Source organism: Cricetulus griseus, chromosome 2 (genome assembly GCF_003668045.3).
Source record: "Cricetulus griseus strain 17A/GY chromosome 2, alternate assembly CriGri-PICRH-1.0, whole genome shotgun sequence".
Classification (NCBI taxonomy): domain Eukaryota; kingdom Metazoa; phylum Chordata; class Mammalia; order Rodentia; family Cricetidae; genus Cricetulus; species Cricetulus griseus.
The window spans coordinates 181,895,033-181,914,761 of NC_048595.1; the positions used below are offsets into that span (position 1 = coordinate 181,895,033).

A 19,729-nucleotide genomic window follows, 5' to 3' on the forward strand; every position below is an offset into this window, starting at 1 on the left:
GTCCCAGAAATAAAACTGAATTCTTTTGAAAAGAAACTAGCTTCTTTTTGAAGGCCTGTCCCTCCAGGTAGCAGGATGTTCTCTTTAAACTGACCTTTGCTCTGGTTGCATCTAAGTTTCAGGAGGTCAATGTCACACTGAGTTTCTGGAAAGGAGGCATCATATTTGCAGCCCACAAAGGCATGAGTAAGAGATCAGGTGTTATCACCTGACCCATCTACTACTTCCATGATGGCATCATAACCATTTTGCCAATTCTCTGTTCATCTAGGACATAAGAACCTACAAGCTGTCCACACCCAGCAGTCTAGACTCTGTGCAAACATTCTCATTCTGTGGTCTTTCTGCCTTCCTGGGACTCTGCTCAGGAAGCAATGTGCATTCCTCTTTCTGGAATGCACCAAACTTTCCTCTCATGTTGACTTCCCTTTATCTTTTTCCACTTACATCTTCCCCTGAGGCCCACAGACAAATGAGGAGCTAAGGAAAGGTTTTCAGTGGGAAGCCTAAAGCCATCCACAACCCTCAATAGGGCAAAGGGTAAAAAAGAAATGAGGGGAAGTTGGTGCATATATTTTTAAATGTTATTTCCTTTGTTTCTTTGAAGATTGAAGATTAGAGGAGTGGGATATTGCTTGCTGCTTTCCCCAGATCCACGAGCATACAAAAAGTGGATGATTCCTAAACAAAAGGCTGCACCTGGTTTCAGGTTATTGTGCCACTTCTTTCCTGAACTGGGACATTGGTACCTTCCTAAGCCGCCTCTTTGTGCTATCTTCCTTTGTTGTAAGTGTTAATCAAGGAGATGTATTGCTGCTTACGACTCCTGTTCACATGTCACTCAAATATCAACATGATGAATGGAGATGACCATCCCTCAGAAGTTATTGAAAGCTGTGGTTTGTGTCTCTTAAGTATCTGCAAAACTCTCCTGACACACCTCTTTAAGAAGAACCCACACAGAATGCAATCAACTCACTGTCTGCATTATAACTTAGATAAACTCTATTGCCATGCACGTTATTAAATATGTATGCATTTGCATATGGTTGCAATATCTAGTCCCCAACTGGACTTTATGTTTTCAGAAGGTCTGGACCTTGTTTTACAGTCTATTGTTCATCCCATTATTTTCTTCTATGAGGCTGACAGTGCTCTGGCTCTGGCTGTTCTTCCAGGGAACCAGGGTTCAAGTCCCAGCACCCACATAGCAGACCACCACTGTCTGTAACTCTAGTTCCAGGAGATCTGATACCTTCTTCTGGTCTCCACAGGCACCAGGCATGCAACTGGTGCACACACCTACATACAGGCAAAAACACACACACCCATTCAAAAAATAAGTTCCCTGAGAAATGGCTGTGTGTGTGTGAGAGAGAGAGAGAGAGAGAGAGAGAGAGAGAGAGAGAGAGAGAGAACCATACACTCTTTTATTTGGCAAATTAATGTGTTTTATTGAGGTTACTTACAGGAATATGGGTGAAGGGTTATTTAAAGGAACAGTAATGACCCAAAGACAGCTGCATCACTGAAGCTCACTCTAGCACAAGTGACAACTCACAAAGTTGGGAACCTAGAGCACATTGCACAGCCTTCAGGTAGTTCAACGGGTCGGAGAGTGTCCTTTCCAGGTGCTTCAGTCTCAACCTCTTCCATGCAGCTCCACTGGTTTCTGTTTCTTGCAGACAGCCGGTCTGGTCTCAGAGTCTTTGCAGCTCAGCTATGGGGCTTGGGTGGTGCCAGTCTTCTTTGCTGCATGACTCAGATCTTCTGAAAGGGACTCTCAGCTTTAATGGCAGGGAGGGGCCTAGTAAATCTGGTCAGTTTCAAGGACTTCCTGAAGTTATTCTGAATTGTTTGTCTTCTGCTTAAGGAGTTTCCTGAAAGATGGAATGGTTTAATCTCCAAGGAAACTTACACAACAAGGACCAAAAAGCTGCTTGGGTACCAATCCCCTAAATTTGTTAACAAAGGCAATTGACTGGCTGTAAACAGAAGTTTCTGTCCCACCAGCAACACCCAAATAAACACACTGAGACTTAATATTACTTTTAAATGTGTGGTCAGTTGCTCAGGCTTATTTCTAACTACTCTTAGACTTTACATTTTAAGTTAACCACTATTCCTTATTTATACTCTGCCATGTGGTGGTATCTTTATTAACATGGTACACTCCTACCCATACACTCTTAAGGCTAAAAAAACCTTCAAAACTTATCTAGCTCATCCAACCTTTTTAAGTGGGCCATAATAATATCAGCACAAAAGCAGAGGGAAGGGAGAGACTGTTAAATATGTCTGATCTCAATATATAAAAGTAATATTAATGCAATATTCAGGAGCTCCTTGTAAAATTACTACAAAACATGAAACCTGCATATAATAGAGCAAAATAACCCTGAGCCAGGTTCCAGATGGCCCTGGTCCTGAGCCCACAGGATTGACATTAGCAGCACCATTCACCCTGTGATTTTCCTTATTCCTCTATAACCTCTCTAGAGTTGACCAAAGCACCTTTAAATTGGCTTCCACCTCTAAAATCCTCTTAATTCTCATCATTTATGTTGAGACATAATGGATGAGACTGTCTATCATTAAGCACGTTAACTCTGCGGTGCTCTTTTGGTCTCCTGTTCTGAAAGTATATAACAGAAAGCATCCTCTTATTTTGCCGGGAATAATTAAAGACTATCAGCACCTCTTGCCACCCTAGGGAGCAGGAATCAGATTCTTGGCTGTTAATGAATCCAGTGCTTAATTCTGAGGGGTCATTAAAATCTATTTTTAAGGAACAAAAGAAAAGACGTTCAGTTGTACAAAAAAGCAGATTTCCTCCCAACAAAAAGAACTCAAGATGGTATGATTGAGGCGGGGTAGAAGGAGTGGCATAAAGAAAACTGAATTTAGTGTGAGGAAGCTGCCCACAAACCAAAGATAACTAAGTTCATCAAAGTGTAGGAGAGCTAAATTGTTAGTCATCTACCAATCAATGTTCTGTTAGGCACGAACCTCCCCATACTGCAGCAAAGCCCTCCCCACTGATTGTCTGTTACTGGAAGAGCATTCCATATGGCTGCCAGCATCTTATAACTAATGGTTTGCCCTCTGGGGAAAGCTCCCACACTGTGCACTAGGAAACCCACAAACACAAGAAGAGGGTGGACTAACAAAAGGAGGAGGAATAGAAACTGAAAGCTCTAGCTGGGACTCTGAGGCTGGCAGTGAAACTTCAAAGAGGATGATAGAAGCTTTGAGATCCAAAACATGAGTGGTTGGAAGTTCTCTTTAAGAAGTGACCACAGGCGGTGGGTGTGGTGGTGCAAGACTTTATTGCCAGTGTTCAGGAGACAGAGGCAGGTGGATCTCTGTGAGTTTAGGACCATCCTGATACACACAGTGAGATCTAAGCCTACGTATCTGAGGCCTTGTCTTAATAATAATTATAATAATGAAGTGATCACAGGTGTTTCCAAAAAAGATGTGACCTGGTGAAGGAGAAGAGTCAGGATAAGAAAACATAGATAAGGAGAGCTTTGGAAATTCACAATGGTGGATACAGGAAATGTACAGAGGAAAACACTGGTGGTGCTCTAGAAGGAAGTGAGCCACTCCCATTCCAGCTAAATTTTTGCGACCCCCTAGAAAGAGAGGGGAAGCAGAAGCAGGTAACCCAGGTGACTCCAGTGAGACCGGCAAGCTGTCTTGAGGACAAGCCCCCAGTCCTCAGAAGCTTCAAATCTAGTTGCACGTTTTCGTGAGAAACTGATTCCTCTGGCAGATGGGACAGCAGTGGAAAAGAATCTCATTTTGAAAATGTAAGATTCGGAGGGCAGCAACGGATGGATGGGCACCCTCTTCAAAGGGGACTTATTGTTTCAAACTGAGGTGCTCTGAGAGCCTGGAAACAGGAAACATCCAGGAATCAGGGAGCCTGACCTCAATTGTCCATGGCCCCATAAGAGACAGCCCCTATAGGGCAACTGTAGGAGCAGGAAAGCTAGACACTGACAAGCCAAAAACTGCAGTTAACAGGGCTTTGGCTCAGGTAATACAGTGGTTAGGGAAAGGTAGTCCTGCCCAAGTAGCCTGGGTGAATATCAACAACTGTAAACAACCCTAAAGTTTGATAGCCTTGAACCTGAGCTCATAGACTGGATCGACCTTTGGAACCATGGTGTCTGCCATTCACTGCAGCAGAGCCTTGAACTCTGTTAACTCCAGTGGTTTACTTGACATTCACAGATGTGTCATTCCAGCATGGTGACAGACAGTCACTACCTAACACTTAGGCAGTCTTGAAAGTAGACAGATCATCTCCCTATACAGATCTCATACCTGTGATTGCTTCCCCCACAACCAACGTACTGATGATAAAAAAAAATCAAAGCTAGAATAAAGAAGTCTGCTGCCACATATGACTAAAAGAAGCAATTTATCAAGAAAATACAATAATTATAAATTATACACCAAGAATTAGAGGTCCTAATTTCATAAGACAAACACTAATGGGCATAAAAATTCATATGAATCCTAACATGTTAATCAAGTAACTACAGTGCCCCACTGTTATCTTTAGATAAATCATCCAAACTAAAAACCAACAAAAACCCTCAGAGTTAAACTGTGTCAGATCAAATGATTTAACAGATTATCTAAGGGAAATTCCATGCAACAGAAACAGAATATATATATATATATATATATATATATATATATATATCAGCTGTAGAACTTCCTCTAAATAGACCACATCTTAGGCCACAAATCAAAGCTTACCAAATACAAAAGAAATGAAGTAATCTCTCTTATCAATTCATAGTACAATAAAACTAGAAATTAACAGCAAGAGAAACTATACAAATATCTGGAGACTAAACTATATACCTCTTGAATGACCATTGGTCATTGAAATCATGAGGAAACTTAGAACTAGAATCAAATGAAAATGAAAATAGAACTTACCAGAACCTTGGTTGAAGATTTAAGGCAGTTATAAGAAGAAACTTATTGTTATGAATGCCTAAATTAAAACAAAAAAATCAGAGAACCTACAAATATGAAACCCAAGGTCTTAAGAAGACCCAAGCAAGCCAAACCCAACAGCAATAGGCAGCAAGAAGTGAAGATCATGGAAGAAATTAATGACATAGAGACTAAGATACTATATAAAATCATCAAAAAGTTTTTTTAAGATAAATAAAAAAACATTTTTTAAAGATGAGCAAAACCTCTAGCAAAATTAGCCAACAGAGAGAGGGACCCAACCTCATACAATTCAAGATGAGAAGAGGATATTACAGCAGATCCAGTGATACCCAGAGGAGCATCACAGAATGTTTTGAAACTTGTATTTCAAAATGGAAACTCTGTAAGAAATGGATACATTTCTACCCACATATGTCACATATGGTGGAGAAGAGAACCCACTCCTCAAAGTTGTGCCCTAATTTCCAAAGGCCTACATGACATGCACATGAGTAAATAAAAGTAACAAAAATGTTCAGAAACAACTGTATGGCACCGGTGCAAAAGCAGACAGATAAATGAATAGACTAAGTAACTCAGAAATAAATCCATACAGCTAAAGCTGCCCTTTTTCCAAAAGTGTCAAAATCACACATTCAATGAGAGACAGACTCTTCAACAAATGATTCTGGGGAAATTGGGTATGTACATGTAGAAGAATGAAACTAGATCTGTATCTCTCACGTAGCACACACACACAAAAAAATCAATTCAAAATGGATCAAAGACCTTAATATAAAACCTGAAACTGTGAAGCTGCTAAGGGAAAACACTTCAAGATTATGGGCACAAGCAGGGACTTTCTAAACAAAACAAAACAAAACAAAACAAAACAAAACAAAACAAAACAAAAACCTCCGATAGGACAGAAAATAATTCAAAGAACTAGAAAATAGGATCACATAAAATTAAGAAGCTTCTGCACAACAAAAGAAACAACCACCAGAGCAAACAGGCGGCCTAGAAAAATAAAAAAAAATCTTTTCTGACTGAATATTAGACAGGGGTTAATAATAATAATAAAGATTTTTAAATGACATGTATTTGCTTACTGAGTACCTGTGCATGTACACGCCTGTCATTGCACCAGTGTAGAGGTCAGAGAGTAACTTGTGGGAATCAGTTTTCTTCTTCCATGATGCGTGTCTAGTGATCTAATTCAGGTCATGAGGCCTGACAGCAAGCTAAATCAACTTGCCTGCCCTATAACACACAAAGAAATGCAAAAATCAAACACCAAAAGAATAAATCGTCCCATTGAATAAATAGGTTAATAAATTTGGCTAACAAGAATAAACACAATGGCCACTAAATTATTTTAAAACTGTTCACTCTCCTTTGCCATGCGGAAAATGGCAAAGCTGCCTTGAGATTCCATCATCCTCCAGTCAGAATGGCAGAGTCAAAAGAACAAGACAACAAATGCTGGAAGGGCTGTGGGACAGAGAATCCTTTACACACTGCTGGCTGGGAATGGAAACTGGTGTGTCCAATACAGAATTCGGTGTGGGGGGTTCTCAGATACCTAGTAAGAAAACAGCCCAGCTATGCCATTCTTGGGGACAGACCAGAGGAGTCTTAGGTCAACACACCACAGAGAAACTTGCACATCAGTGTGCATTGCTGCACTATACACAACAACTAAGAAATGGAACCAGCTTAGATGCCCATCATCACATAAATGGATAAAGAGAATGCGACACATATGCACAACAGAATTTTATTGTCCTAAAGAAAAATAAAATTGTGACATCTTCAGAAAAATGGTTGGAATGGGAAATCTTTACATTAAACAAATTAAGACAGATCCAGAGAGAAAAATTCAGAGATTAAATTTAAGTGTGTGTGTGTGTGTGTGCACTTGCGTGCGTGCGTGCGTGCGTGCGTGCGTGTGTGGTTCAGCAGGTCATAACACTAGAAGAAGAGAGGTAAAGTGAGGGAGGTTTGGGAAGGAAAGAGCATTGGAGTGCACATGACCTGAAAGCAGAGGAGGGCTATCTGAGATGAAAGGCCCAGCAAGAGAGATGCAGGAACAGCAGGACACAGGGGGAGAGCGACAAATGAAAACAAAGTGTAATTCCACATCTTCAGCAAAATGCCAAAAAGAAACCTTTTCCTTTGTATGTTAACTTTAAATATTTTTAAAAGGGCAAGTAGAAGCTTGGCATGGTGGTATGTGCCCCTATCCAAGCACTCAGGAAGCAGAGGTAGGTGGATTCCTATGCTTTCAAGGTCAAGTTGCTCTACCCAGTGAGTTCTAGGCCAGCCAAGACTACAAAATAGATATTGTCTACATTAAACTAACAAAACTAGGCAAGACTATGCGTATATATTTAGCAGTTATGACATATTTTTTAAGTTGATAAGGACCGCAACCAAAAACAACAGAAAAATAATAAAGTAAGTTTTACTCATAAGCCACCTGATGTCTCTGTCATTCCATTTCCCAGACTTGTGTCAGATTGTCTGATGGCCTCTCCATATGAATGATTTCGTATATTTCTAGGAAAAACAGAAACATAAGTAATCTTTCTTCAATGATGATTAATCAAAACATTTTGAATCGCTGTAATATATAAAGCGTTACCTCACAAATCATCACTTTTTGTAATGCTGGAATAGAATTGTGCTGCAAGTATACTTATTCAGACAAATTGTACTTGGTGCAATTTTGCATTAAATATGTTGTCTTAGTTTGCTTTCTATTGCTATGGTGAACACATGGCCAAGCAACTTGAGGAAGAAAGGTTTATTTCATCTTATAGCTTATAGCCCACCATGAAGGGAAGTCAGGGCAGGAACTCAAGGCAGGAACCTAGAAGCAAGAGGAACTGAAGCAGAGGCTATGGAAAAATGATACATGCTAGCTAGCTTTCTCTCAATGGTTTGGTCGCCTGCCTCCTTATACCATCCAGAAACACCCAGTAGTTGCATTGCCTCCACTAAGCTGGGCTTTCTCTCCTGCATAAATCATTAATCAAGAAAATGCCCTACAGAGCTTCCTGCAGGCAATCTGATTGAGTCATGTTCTCAATGAGACTCCTTATCCCAGCTACCTATAGCTTATGTCAAGTTGATAAAACCTAACCAACATACAAATTAAAATGCTATATATGTGTTATGTTTCTGACTGCATTGCTACATCATAAAGAATATCTTCTTGAGACAGGGTAGACCAAGCTGATTTCAAACTCGAAGATCCACCTGCCTCTGCCTCCAGGGTGCTGCAACTAAAGGCAAGCACCGTCAATACTCATCTCATAAAAAAGTATTCATAATAAATGAGAATTTCCACTTTAACTAGGCATCAATGACAATCTAATTGTCCTCTTAAAATTTTACACATCAGGTGTACTTGAAAATTTGAAAGCAGGAGAGACTCTAAGAAATACAGTATACTCATGTTCATTTTAGCATTTTCTTTTCAACATCTGAAAGGTAGAAGCAAACCAAATGTTGGTAAATAGATTATCACTGAAACAAAATGCAATTCATGTAGACAATGGAAGAAATTCAAACTTTAAGGGAGAAGGCCGATCTGACAGGTGGCAACATGGATGAGCCCTGAGGACATCATGCCAAATGAAATATGCCAGTCACAAAAGACAAATATGGCATGATTCTATTTATACAATAAAGTTCCTGGAATAGTCAATTTTTATATTTTACATTTTGAATAGTCAAATTTGTAGAATCAGAAAGTGGAATATTGGTAACTAAAACCTGGAAAAAAAAGAAAAAATGGGAATTATTGTTCAGTGAGTACAGAGTTTCAGCTGCGAAAGATTTCTGAATCTGTGTGTGGATGCTGGTAATGGTGATACAACAACATACGTGTGTTTAATATTACTGAGCATTATGTTAAAAAAACAGCTAATAACAATGGTAGCTTTATGTTGTGTCTATTTTATCACAAATTAAAAAAAAAAGTATTACATGCCAGATAACCAAAAGAATGTTCCAGAGTAACTTCTACTCTTGTGCATTTCAAACCTGCTTTTCTTACACCACACACAGTCTTCCAGTTTCAGGTATTATTGGGACAGTGTTCATTTCACTATGCGACCACTAGAACCACACCATCCTGCAAAGGCGGACAGCAGGAATATGAGTGCAAGTCATTCCTACACTAAAAGATTGGGAACAACTCAACTACATATGGAGGTGACTGTGACCCTCACAGCTATATCCCACTAAATGTAATTGAAAGGCATCCTAAAGTCACCTTACTTAAATCCCAGGGGCATCTCCAGCTGTTACATGAAGAAGTGTGGCCCAGGAAGTTGGTCTGGAAAGAAGCAGTGGTGCAAACCATGCTTATACATTTTAACATGCTTGACCATGTTAAAATGTATAGACTACCATAGAATGGTAAGTATATGCCTAACACACCCTTGCAGTTACGGGAAGGGGTGTGTGCAAATGAGGGGCACCGAGGGACGGTTGCATCCACCTCCACCTCTGCATGCCCAACATCCACTGCAAACTCTTTGCTGCTTCAGGACTGTCCCTATTTATTCTGTTCTCACATGATATGTGAGCTGCCAAAATTCCTTGTGCAATAATCCTTCCGGATAGATATTCTATCACTGTTTATATTCTTTCCAAAATTTCCTAGTATTCTTGTCTTTTGTAGCTATTATTTTTCAAATATTTATTGTGCCTTTATCTGCATGATCTATCACAGATTACGGACTACCTGCAAACAAGACATATTTCTGCCATGGAACACTACAGGCAATCACATGCCTGACAGATATATTTGGACAATATAACCGCGTGCATGCGCTCATGCATGCGTGCGTTCGTGTGTGTGTGTGTGTGTGTGTGTGTGTGTGTGTGTGTGTGTGTGTGTATCTGTGTGTCTGTGTGTCTGTGTGTCTGTGTGTGTGTTTTAATTTAATTTTGGTATGTCTCTAAGCACAAATGATACATATTACCCATCATGATCCTAATTTTCCTCCTTTTTTTTTTTATACAATTCACTGGTCCCTGGTTACAATTATGCAGTGCAATACTTTTCCCTTTCTCTTTGAAATAGGTGATAGTCTTTTTAACACTAATACTAATTTGGTGCCCAGGGCTGCCAAAGGATGTCTGTCACATATGAAGCAGTCAGGAAGGCTCAGTGGCAAACCACTTTACATTTTGTTTTGTGGCAGCTCAGGGACAGGCCACTTCAGCACATACCGATTCAGTGCAGGAGAGATGGTGGGTGACTTTTTTATTCCACCAAGACTGTCAAGTGGGCACTGAGCAGATAATGTGGGTCACTTTTCCCTGCTGTAATAAGGCATATGCTCTAAAATGAATCACCTCTGAGCTGCTGCTGCCTCATTTGTGCACCATGAGGGCTTCAGGCAAACACTCCTGCAAACGGCTTTTCAGAAAGAATGGTAATAGCTGGCATCCACAGAGCATTTTCTGGACTAAAAAGCATCATCACATTTACTGTCAGGGCCCACCTCCTCTGCCCTCAACTGCTAACAAACAGGAATCCTGGTTGTATTGCTTTGAGGCAGGCCGTGGACATAGATCTTGATCTTCTTGCCTCTAGAATGGATATGAAGCTGACACTTCCTGATTTCTTTCTACTCACAAATAATTCTATTCCCTTTGAAGCTAATAGCTCCCTGCCAGGGCAAGTCAAGAAGAGGATGAGAATCATAGGAGAGGGCTAGGAACTGAGATGAAAGGGTAAATCCGTTCTGCTGCCACCTTTGGTCCTTTCCCCATCTTCCTTCCATGAAGCCCAAATCAACACACCACTCCATTTTTTTGTTGGTGAACAAGATGTTTATGTTTCATTTGGGCCATCAATATATGAATCACTGAACTTCCGAGATGACAGAAAACATCAAGATCAAAATTGTACACAGTCAGGTTTGCACTAGCTAACTTCTAGAAAGACAGATGTAATACCCGAAAAGGAACAGAAGAACCTGGAGTTTAGGAAATGATGGGAGCCCACATGTATGGGACAGCTTCCTCATAGCTGTGACATCGATCCAAAAGGAGAAATGTGAGACGGCAAAACCCTTCATTGGGTAAGAGTGCTTGCCTCCAAGCCTGGTGACGTGAGTCTGATCCTTGGAATCCACAGGATAGAAGGAGAGAACCAACTCCCACAAATTGTCCCCTAACAGGTATGCACATCTGCCATCGTGCAGGCAAACACCTGCACAGATAGACAGACAAAATAAATAAATACAATGTCATTTAAATTTTTTAAAGGCTCATGGTTTCAGATGTTCCAGTTCAATGTCACCTGGCACTCATCTCACTTGGGTAGAGAGTTCTAGGCTTCATCTCCTGAAGCTTCCTTCACCATCACCAAAAGCACTACAAGCTAGTCATCTTTACTATATGAGCCTTGGGGCACATTTAAGACCCAAACCACATCACATGGTTGGGACATTTTCCCAACCCATTTTCCCCATCCCATCTTCTGAACATTTAACCTCTTAGACTATAAAAATGCTTAATTATGTCCTATCTTTAAAGTAATATCATTTAGATCAGTAGTTGTCTACCTGGGTCTTGACCCCTTTGGGAGTCAAACAACCCTTTCACAGGGGTCAACCAATGGAAAACAGATATTTACAATATGACTCAAACAGTAGCAAAATTACAGTTAGGAAGCAGCAATAGAATTACTGTTGAGGGTCAGCACAACATGAGGAATTGTACTGAAGGATCACAGAATTAGGAAGGTTGAGAACCCTAATCACCATAGCTAATGCTCACTACTTTCAGATCTCCATCATTTAAAAGTCTCCATACAACCATTCCTCCCGTGCCATACACCTGCTTGCTCAACCTTTGGGAACAGGCTTGCTCTCATCACAGCTGTCCACATATTCTCATCCTGGTCTCCACTTGCATCCTGCTGAAAACCCCAAAGAACATGTTTCATTCTTTTTATTGCAGGACTCAGCCTTCACCATGTTAAAACAGTTTCCTCTGTGTTGGTACCGGACTCTGCAGCTTCCTCAGTCCCTCTTGTGATTTGTTCTGACATCTTCCAGAGCTCCCTCTCTGGCTTTCTGTACTTTTCTCCACACCTCCCCCGTTATCTGGTTCTTCCCCTTGCTTCTACCTGTTCCCTAGGTGCCCATGTTTTCCCAGTGTTTACTTCCTGTTAGACTCTTCCCTAACTTCAGACTTGGATGCCATTTTTTCTGGAAGCCAAGTTTTCTTACAACTAAATACACAATCTCCCCCCAGATCAGCCCCCTCCCCTACCTGCTCTTCTACATGTGATATTTCTTTGACACCCAAGGTAGAAATCCAGGAGTTTATTCTCTAGTCTTCCTCAACCCTACATTTAATCTTCACTCCTTCCTGCTGTAATGTCTTTAGTTCACAACTTGTCCATCTCCTGCTTCTCTGACTGCTGCAGCTCCTAACTGAAATACACACACACACACACACACACACACACACACACACACACACACACACACACACATTTTCCACCAAGGTGGTTTATCCAAGATGAAATCTAAGCTCTATATTGTGGCACCAAACTTCCCAGTGGTTTGATCTCCATTTCTTTCTCCAATATCACTTATGGCTCCTCTATTCCAAATAAATACAGCTGCTGGCAGCACTCAAGCCTTCCTATTGTGGCTGATGCCCATATGTAAAACTCTATGTTCAAAACACTTTGCCTACTGCCACCCTCTTTCCTATCTCCATCATCTACTTAAATAGAAGTTAGGTTTTGAAGCAGATCAGGGCCAACTTCTTCCAAAAAGCCATCCTTGACACCAAGAGTATTTACTTGCCTTTCCTGCATGCCTTCATAATATTCTCTTCATATTTTCACTCCATGACTTGGCACTTCTTGAAAACTACATAGCCTCACAAGAGAAGCTAATGAAGCTTAGGACCACCTCTACAGCAACCCCTTCCAAAATCCTTGCCTAAATGTCTCTCCATACTACTGCAAATTTTTTCTTAGTGGGGGACCCCAAATGTGTGGAAGAGCCTTTCAAAACTCCTCTCTGTCTCCCTTTTAGATCTTTTCATCTTCTAATCAATGATTTTGTGACTGGGAAGAATATTTATCTTATTTTTCTTTCTGACAACTATATACATAGGTGTTTAATAGCTGATTATTGAAAGAATGAAATAATGAATGAAAGATAAATCTACCACAAGGTGTGCAAGAATTGAAAAGTCCAACAGTGGTGCAGGGCACAGCAAGCTGTGAAATCGGGGACACACCAAGGTAACCTGGTTCCCAAGAATAGCCAGGAGGACATTATCTAGTATTCCTGGAAAAAGAGCACCATGGTGGGTCAGATATCACACAGATACCAAAGGTCAGAAAGCAGTCAGATAAACACAGACCTGAATGTGCAACAACTGGTAAGCAGAATGGTACAAACAGCCCAAGTCCGGGACAATGACCAAATAAACACAGGGGGAAGACAATGCCAGACACAAAATGGCAACACTGAGCAGCCACTTCCTGCACAGCTGTTCTATCGCTCTTTGAGGACATAACCAACCTGCAAGAGCAGTTCGGGGAGTACAACAATTCAAAGCATCCTGTCAACAGATGAGACCTGGAGGGGACAAAGGACTCTGACTGCCACCAGCATTTGTCCCACTTGGGTTGGTGTCTCACAGGGATATCTATTTCCAAGCCTGAGCAGCTACTGAAAATTAAATGATAAAAATGCTACTGAGTTCACAAAGGCCTCTTCCAAAAAAGAAAAATTAAAAGAGTGAAAAATCCTTATCTATCCTGTTGTGACGTATTCCTTTTAAAGATTTGCTTTCAGTGATGTGACAATAAATGGTTATGTTGTAGTTTGAAATCAGGACAGCCGTTATGTAAAGGAGGCAAAAATTGCTTCATTAAAATGCATGAAGAGAGAAACGATGGATTATAGTATAGATCATGCTAGAGATGAGCAGATTACTGAGTTCCAGGCACACAAGGGAAACAGATTAATGAAAAATAAATAAAGGGGCTTCAGAAAAACAGCATGAGTCTGAGCACTGGTCCGCTGCATATCACAGAGTATAAGCCCAGAGGTGTGGAGAAATCGTTCTTTTTCCTTTGGAATGTTGATTTGAAAATTAATGCTGTTTGCTTCTTTCTGTGTCCCATATATATTTTTTCATCTTTTAGATAATTAAGGATATTTTGAAGTAAGAAACACCAACATGATGGGGTCTCTAATGAAGGTTTCTTATTCTGGGAAAGGTCACAAGCATGCTGTAATTTTCTCAATGAATGGACAGTCATTGATAATTAGAAGTACAAGAACTGGCCTTTCTTCTTCTGACTTTGCTATATGTTTTATCTGAAAAACACCATGGACCTGACTCTGAAGATGAGTGTATCCCTCTATGTGGAGTGGGCTCCCAAGTCCATTAACCTGACCTCCAAACTGACAGCCTCATTCAGGGGGTCTGGAACAGTCCTATGCTGGATTCCCAGGTATCAGTCTGGGATCCATGAGCTCCCCCTTATTCAGGTCAGCTGTTTCTGTGGGTCTCTCCAGGCTGGTCTTGGCCCCTTTGCTCATCACTCCTCCCTCTCTGCAACTGGATTCCACAGCTCAGTGGTTAGCTGTGGGTATATGCTTCTGTTTCCATCAGCTACTGAATGAAGGCTCCCGGATGGCATATAAGGTAGTCATCAATCTCATTGTCAGAGAAGGTCATTTAAGGTAGCCTCTCGACTATTGCTTAGATTGTTAGTTGGGGTCAACCTTGTAGATTTCTGGACATTTCCCTAGTACCAGATTTCTCTTTAAACCTATAATGACTCCCTCTATTATGGTATCTCTTTTCTTGCTCTCCTCTATTATTCCTCTCACTCGATCTTCCTGCTCTCTCATGTCCTCCTCTCCCCTCTTCTTCACCCCTTCTTTTTCTCCTAATTCCCTCTCTCCTCCCCCATGCTCCCAGTTGGCTCAGGAGATCTTGTCCCTTTCCCCTTCTCCAGGGGACTGGGACCTTCTGAAACTGAGAAGCTTCTGTAAGGCAAAGGGTACAGTTAACAAGAGAAAATGGCAGCCCACAGAATGGGAAAAAATATTCACCAGCCCCACATCTGACAAAAGGCTGATCTCCAAAATATACAAAGAACTCAAGAGGCTAATCTCCAAAACACCAAATAACCCAATTAAAAAGTGGGGTACAAAACTAAATAGAAAATTCTCAATAGAGGAATCTAAAATGGCTCAAAGACACTTAAGAAAGTGCTCAACATCCTTAGCCATCAGGGAAATGCAAATCAAAACAACTCTGAGATACCATCTTACTCCTGTCAGAATGGCCAAAATAAAAAACACCAATGACAGTTTATGCTGGAGAGGATGTGGAGAAAGCAGATCATTCCTCCACTTCTGGTGGGAGTGCCAACTCATACAGCCATTTTGGAAATCAGTATGTCAGTTCCTCAGGAAAATGGGAATTAGTCTACCACAAGATCCAGCAATTTCCACTCTTGGGCATATACCCAAAAGATGCACATTCATACAACAAGGACATCTGTTCAACCATGTTCATAGCATTATTTGTAATAGCCAGAATCTGAAAGCAACCTAGATGCCCCTCAACTGAAGAATGAATGGAGAAAATGTGGTACATTTATACAAGGGAATACTACTCAACAGAGCAAAAAAAAAAGTAATCTTTAAATTTGCAGTAAAATGGATGGAACTAGATGAAACCATCCTGAGTGAGATAACCCAGTCACAAAAAGGCAAACATGGTATGTACTCACTCGTATATGGATTTTAGACATAGAGCAAAGGAGTAGCAGCCTACAATCCACACTGCCAGAGAAGCTAGGAAACAAGGAGGACCCTAAGAGAGACAGTCGGGGTTCTATAAAGGAACAGAACTGGTGGAAGACATATTAAAAGGGCATTTTTAGAGTGCCTTACAGGCTGTGGTCTAGCCAGTCTAACAATGTCTGTCTCTCAGAGGAAAGACTAGTAATCCAGCAATTGTTCAGTCTACCAGACTGGGTCTCCCAGCTCGTCTTCAGTCTACACTCGAATCCTGAAGAAGAAAGTTCTAATACCAGAAAAGGAATACCTTCGCAACAGGATAGATGAATTTGCCACTGAGAGTGAGAGCAAGAAGGCAAAAATCAAAAGCTTCCTTCTTCTATGTCCTTTAATGTGGGGCTGCCACAAGAAATTGTAGCCCTGATTTAGGATGGGTCTTCTCACCTCAAATTATCCAGTCAAGAAAAATCCTCATAGTCATGCGCCAATGCTTGAGTTTTAGTTGATACAAGATGTGGTCTAACTGACAACCAAAATTAGCCATCGGAAGGAAGATACTTACATTATTGGGAAGGGAATAGACTTTGAGATCAGATGACCCAGGGTTCAAAAACCAACTCTAGCTAACATTTGTAGTTTGTGATTTAGACAAATTACCAAGTTTATTTGAGCTTCAATATTTGGCAGGATAAAAATGATGCTTGCCTTAATTAACTCAAGAGTTTTCAGTGCATCTCAAATGATCCATTTTTTAAAACCAACTTTGAGGAACCTATATAAATAAAAATTGTCACTCCTATATAACAAATGCCACCAAGTTCCAGTTTTGTGTATGCTGACTCAGTGGTTCTCAACCTTCCTAATGCTGCAACCCTTTAATATAGTTTCTCATGTTATGGTGTCTCCTGCCATAAGATTATTTCATTGCTATTTCATAACTGTAGTTCTGCTACTGTTATGAATTGTACTATAAATATCTGATATGTAGGATATCTGATATGTGACCCCCAGGTTGAGAACAACTTCTCTTAACTACTGACATTATACACCAACCCATTTACTTGTCAATACTGACAGAAAGAGATAGGTAGTGACTATTTTTAAGAGTGATATTAGCTTTTTATTATTTACTTACTCTTCTGAAACTTGGATTCCTACTTTCTGCAATGTGTATGGTTACACAAACACCTCTTGAATTTAAGGAACTACAGTTAAGTGTCCTGGTAATTGTACATGGTTCTGAACCTTTAATATGTGTCAACATTTATAAAAGTTACAGGAGAAGTAAAAATAGCTGAAGCATATATAAGAACTCTGAGAAGATGTTGAAAGATGATAGCAACTATGATATAGACATAAAACTGTGACAACAAACAGTGCAGACCAAAATGAAGCTCTGTGACAGCTCTTTATGCTGAACTGGCCCTTCCATGGACCATTGGTCTTTTTCTCTGGGGGTGCGGAGTGAGAACATAGAAGAAGGCAGGCAATAGGAAGAACTACAGTTGTGTGGCTGCATTTGAACTTGAATCTACAGCTACTCCCATCGTGTCCCTCCTCCATTCTTTCTCTAGCCTTCCTCATTCAACTGGCACATGGGCTGGTCTCAGTGGCCTTCCTGATTATATGAACCAAGCTTGCTCAGAGGCAGCTGCTGGTAACCACACTCTTGTCAGCCAGAGTTTCTGTGGGTATCTGCTTATGGTCATAATTAAACAATAAATGTGAAGAGGCACAGAAGAAATTTGATTTCACAGGTATCCCTTCTTTCCCTCTCAGCATCAAAGCAGTCACCTGATGATGAGGGACCATTGTCCTTTCCAAGATGATGATTTCTTTCCTGCCTACTTTCTAAACAAGGAGACTTCAAAGTGTCACAAGCAATAATAACATAGTTTGTTCAGATCCTCTGGCAAGAATACACTTTTGGGGACAAGGACCTCAACCTTGCAAGGTCCATAATCACAAAGATGTGGAAGCAGGGCTTCCCCAAGGGGTCATTGAGAAAGATGGCCAGTGGGGACATTGACTTCAGGTTGCTTCCCTGGAGACCTAGTGCCGTATAATGTCTCTGGTTTATTTTGCAATATAATTACCAATCCAGCACTTCAGACAGCTTCTAACTGCATGAAACCAATTTCTTCTAGATGAAATAATTTGTAACATGACTGCTGGACCACATGGTCATAGACGCATTCCCACATTTCCTTCACTGTGAAGATTCCAGCAGAGACACAGTACTCAGAATATCCATGGATACAATTCTATCCCAAATCTCAGAGGCCCTGTGGTTCCCACTCAGTGAAATCAGTGTAATATGCTTACCTTTGCTAAGCACTTACTTGTACCCCAAATTCTGAAATCCTATTATACTGGGCTGCTTCCCATCTGTGTCTTATCTTCAACTACAGAGGATGAAGACCTCTCCATGGGGTACTGAGGGCAGGATGAGGATCTCTCCATTGGATACTGAGGGAAGGATGAGGATCTCTCCATGGGTATTGAGGGCAGGATGAGGACCACCCCATGGGGTACTGAGGGCAGGAATGAAGACCTCTCCATCAGGTATTGAGGGCAGGATGAGGACCTCTCCATCTGGTACTGTGGCTTCTGTCTCTCACAGGCTTTTCACTGATGGTTAAGCTGAGTGTTGTTCTTTTGTTGTTATTGTTGTTGTTTATTGAAGTATTCCTCACTCCATCCCCAGAAGCATCAATACAACTAATCTAGTAATAACCAGACAACCTTGTGGTTTTTATAGATATTATTCCCATAGCTTACAAATACCTGAATGATCAAACTGGTAAAGATGTTATTCTCCACCTAGACATTTTCCACTTGTCATCACAGGTAAATTCTTTGTCAATTGGGCTGCAGAGCAGACCTATCCCATATTCCTTTCAGGATGTAATTCTTCTTGTCAACAAGGCAATAAGTGAGCCAGTCCCTGGATCCCTTCTCATGAATGTTTTCTGGACCGCTGCTGCTGGAACCTCCTGCAACAATTCAGGCTTTCTAAGAAGCAGACACCAAGACAGGATTAAATGCTGGAGATATTTATTGGGGAACTTGGCGATGAAGGATAAGGTGTCAAGGAGCACAGAGGCAGAGAGAACTTCAGCTAGCAATATACATGTAACATCTGAGAGCTGGAAATACATGTGCAACATCTGAGAACCAGCACTACATGTGAGCCAACAAGACACATACAACATCTGTGAGGCAGCAACACACATGCAACATCTGTGAAGAAGGAAGTTGGGAAGGAAAAGCTTCAGACTACAATGCAGCTCTGAGAATTTCTGAGCCAAGCCAATGTGGATGCCCATGCCATGGCTGACTCTGAAAGAGTCCTGGTCCTGGTTAACTCAGCTACGTTCAGTCATTGACTGGAAACAGCCCAGGGAAAAGAAACGTCACCTTAGCAGGGGCACAATTGTACTGTCCCCCAACTACATTCCCTCAGTGAGTCTTCTCACAAGAAAAGTTGTTCTGAACTCCTCCAAAGGGTCACACACAGGAAAACAAATGAAACACATCCCATAATGTATTTAGTTAGAGGGTGCATGACATTCATATTGTTTCATGACATTCATATTAATGGGCATCAGAACAAATCACCTTCTTGCTGTGCTGCTTTCTATGTGGTATCGACCTAGACAAAAACAGTGCACAGATATTTTATTAATAACAATTATGATTTGACAGAATAGCACATTGCACCAGCTTACAGCTATTATTGAGAGCCAAAAGGAAAGGTTGGAGTAATAGTCTGTTGCTTCTTTTAAATGAAGGAATTAGACACTACCCAGCATGAATCTTCAGGGGACATTCAAACATGTCCATGTACATGTACACTGTGCTAGGTTGTTTTAAGTCAACATGACACCAACTAGTGTCATTTAGGAAGAAGGGAAGCTCAATTGAGAAAATACCCCCAT

The 19,729-nt window shown here is 40.9% G+C and overlaps 1 long non-coding RNA gene across 1 annotated transcript; it reads right to left on the bottom strand.

Moving 5' to 3' along the window:
- Positions 1–1,445: 1,445 nt before the first annotated feature.
- Positions 1,446–7,782, bottom strand: LOC118238230. Its single transcript, XR_004768002.1, has 4 exons — positions 7,448–7,782; positions 6,085–6,228; positions 4,963–5,020; positions 1,446–1,880 (listed from the first exon to the last, which is right to left on the bottom strand). It is a non-coding gene; the product is annotated as an uncharacterized LOC118238230 (long non-coding RNA).
- Positions 7,783–19,729: the final 11,947 nt, after the last annotated feature.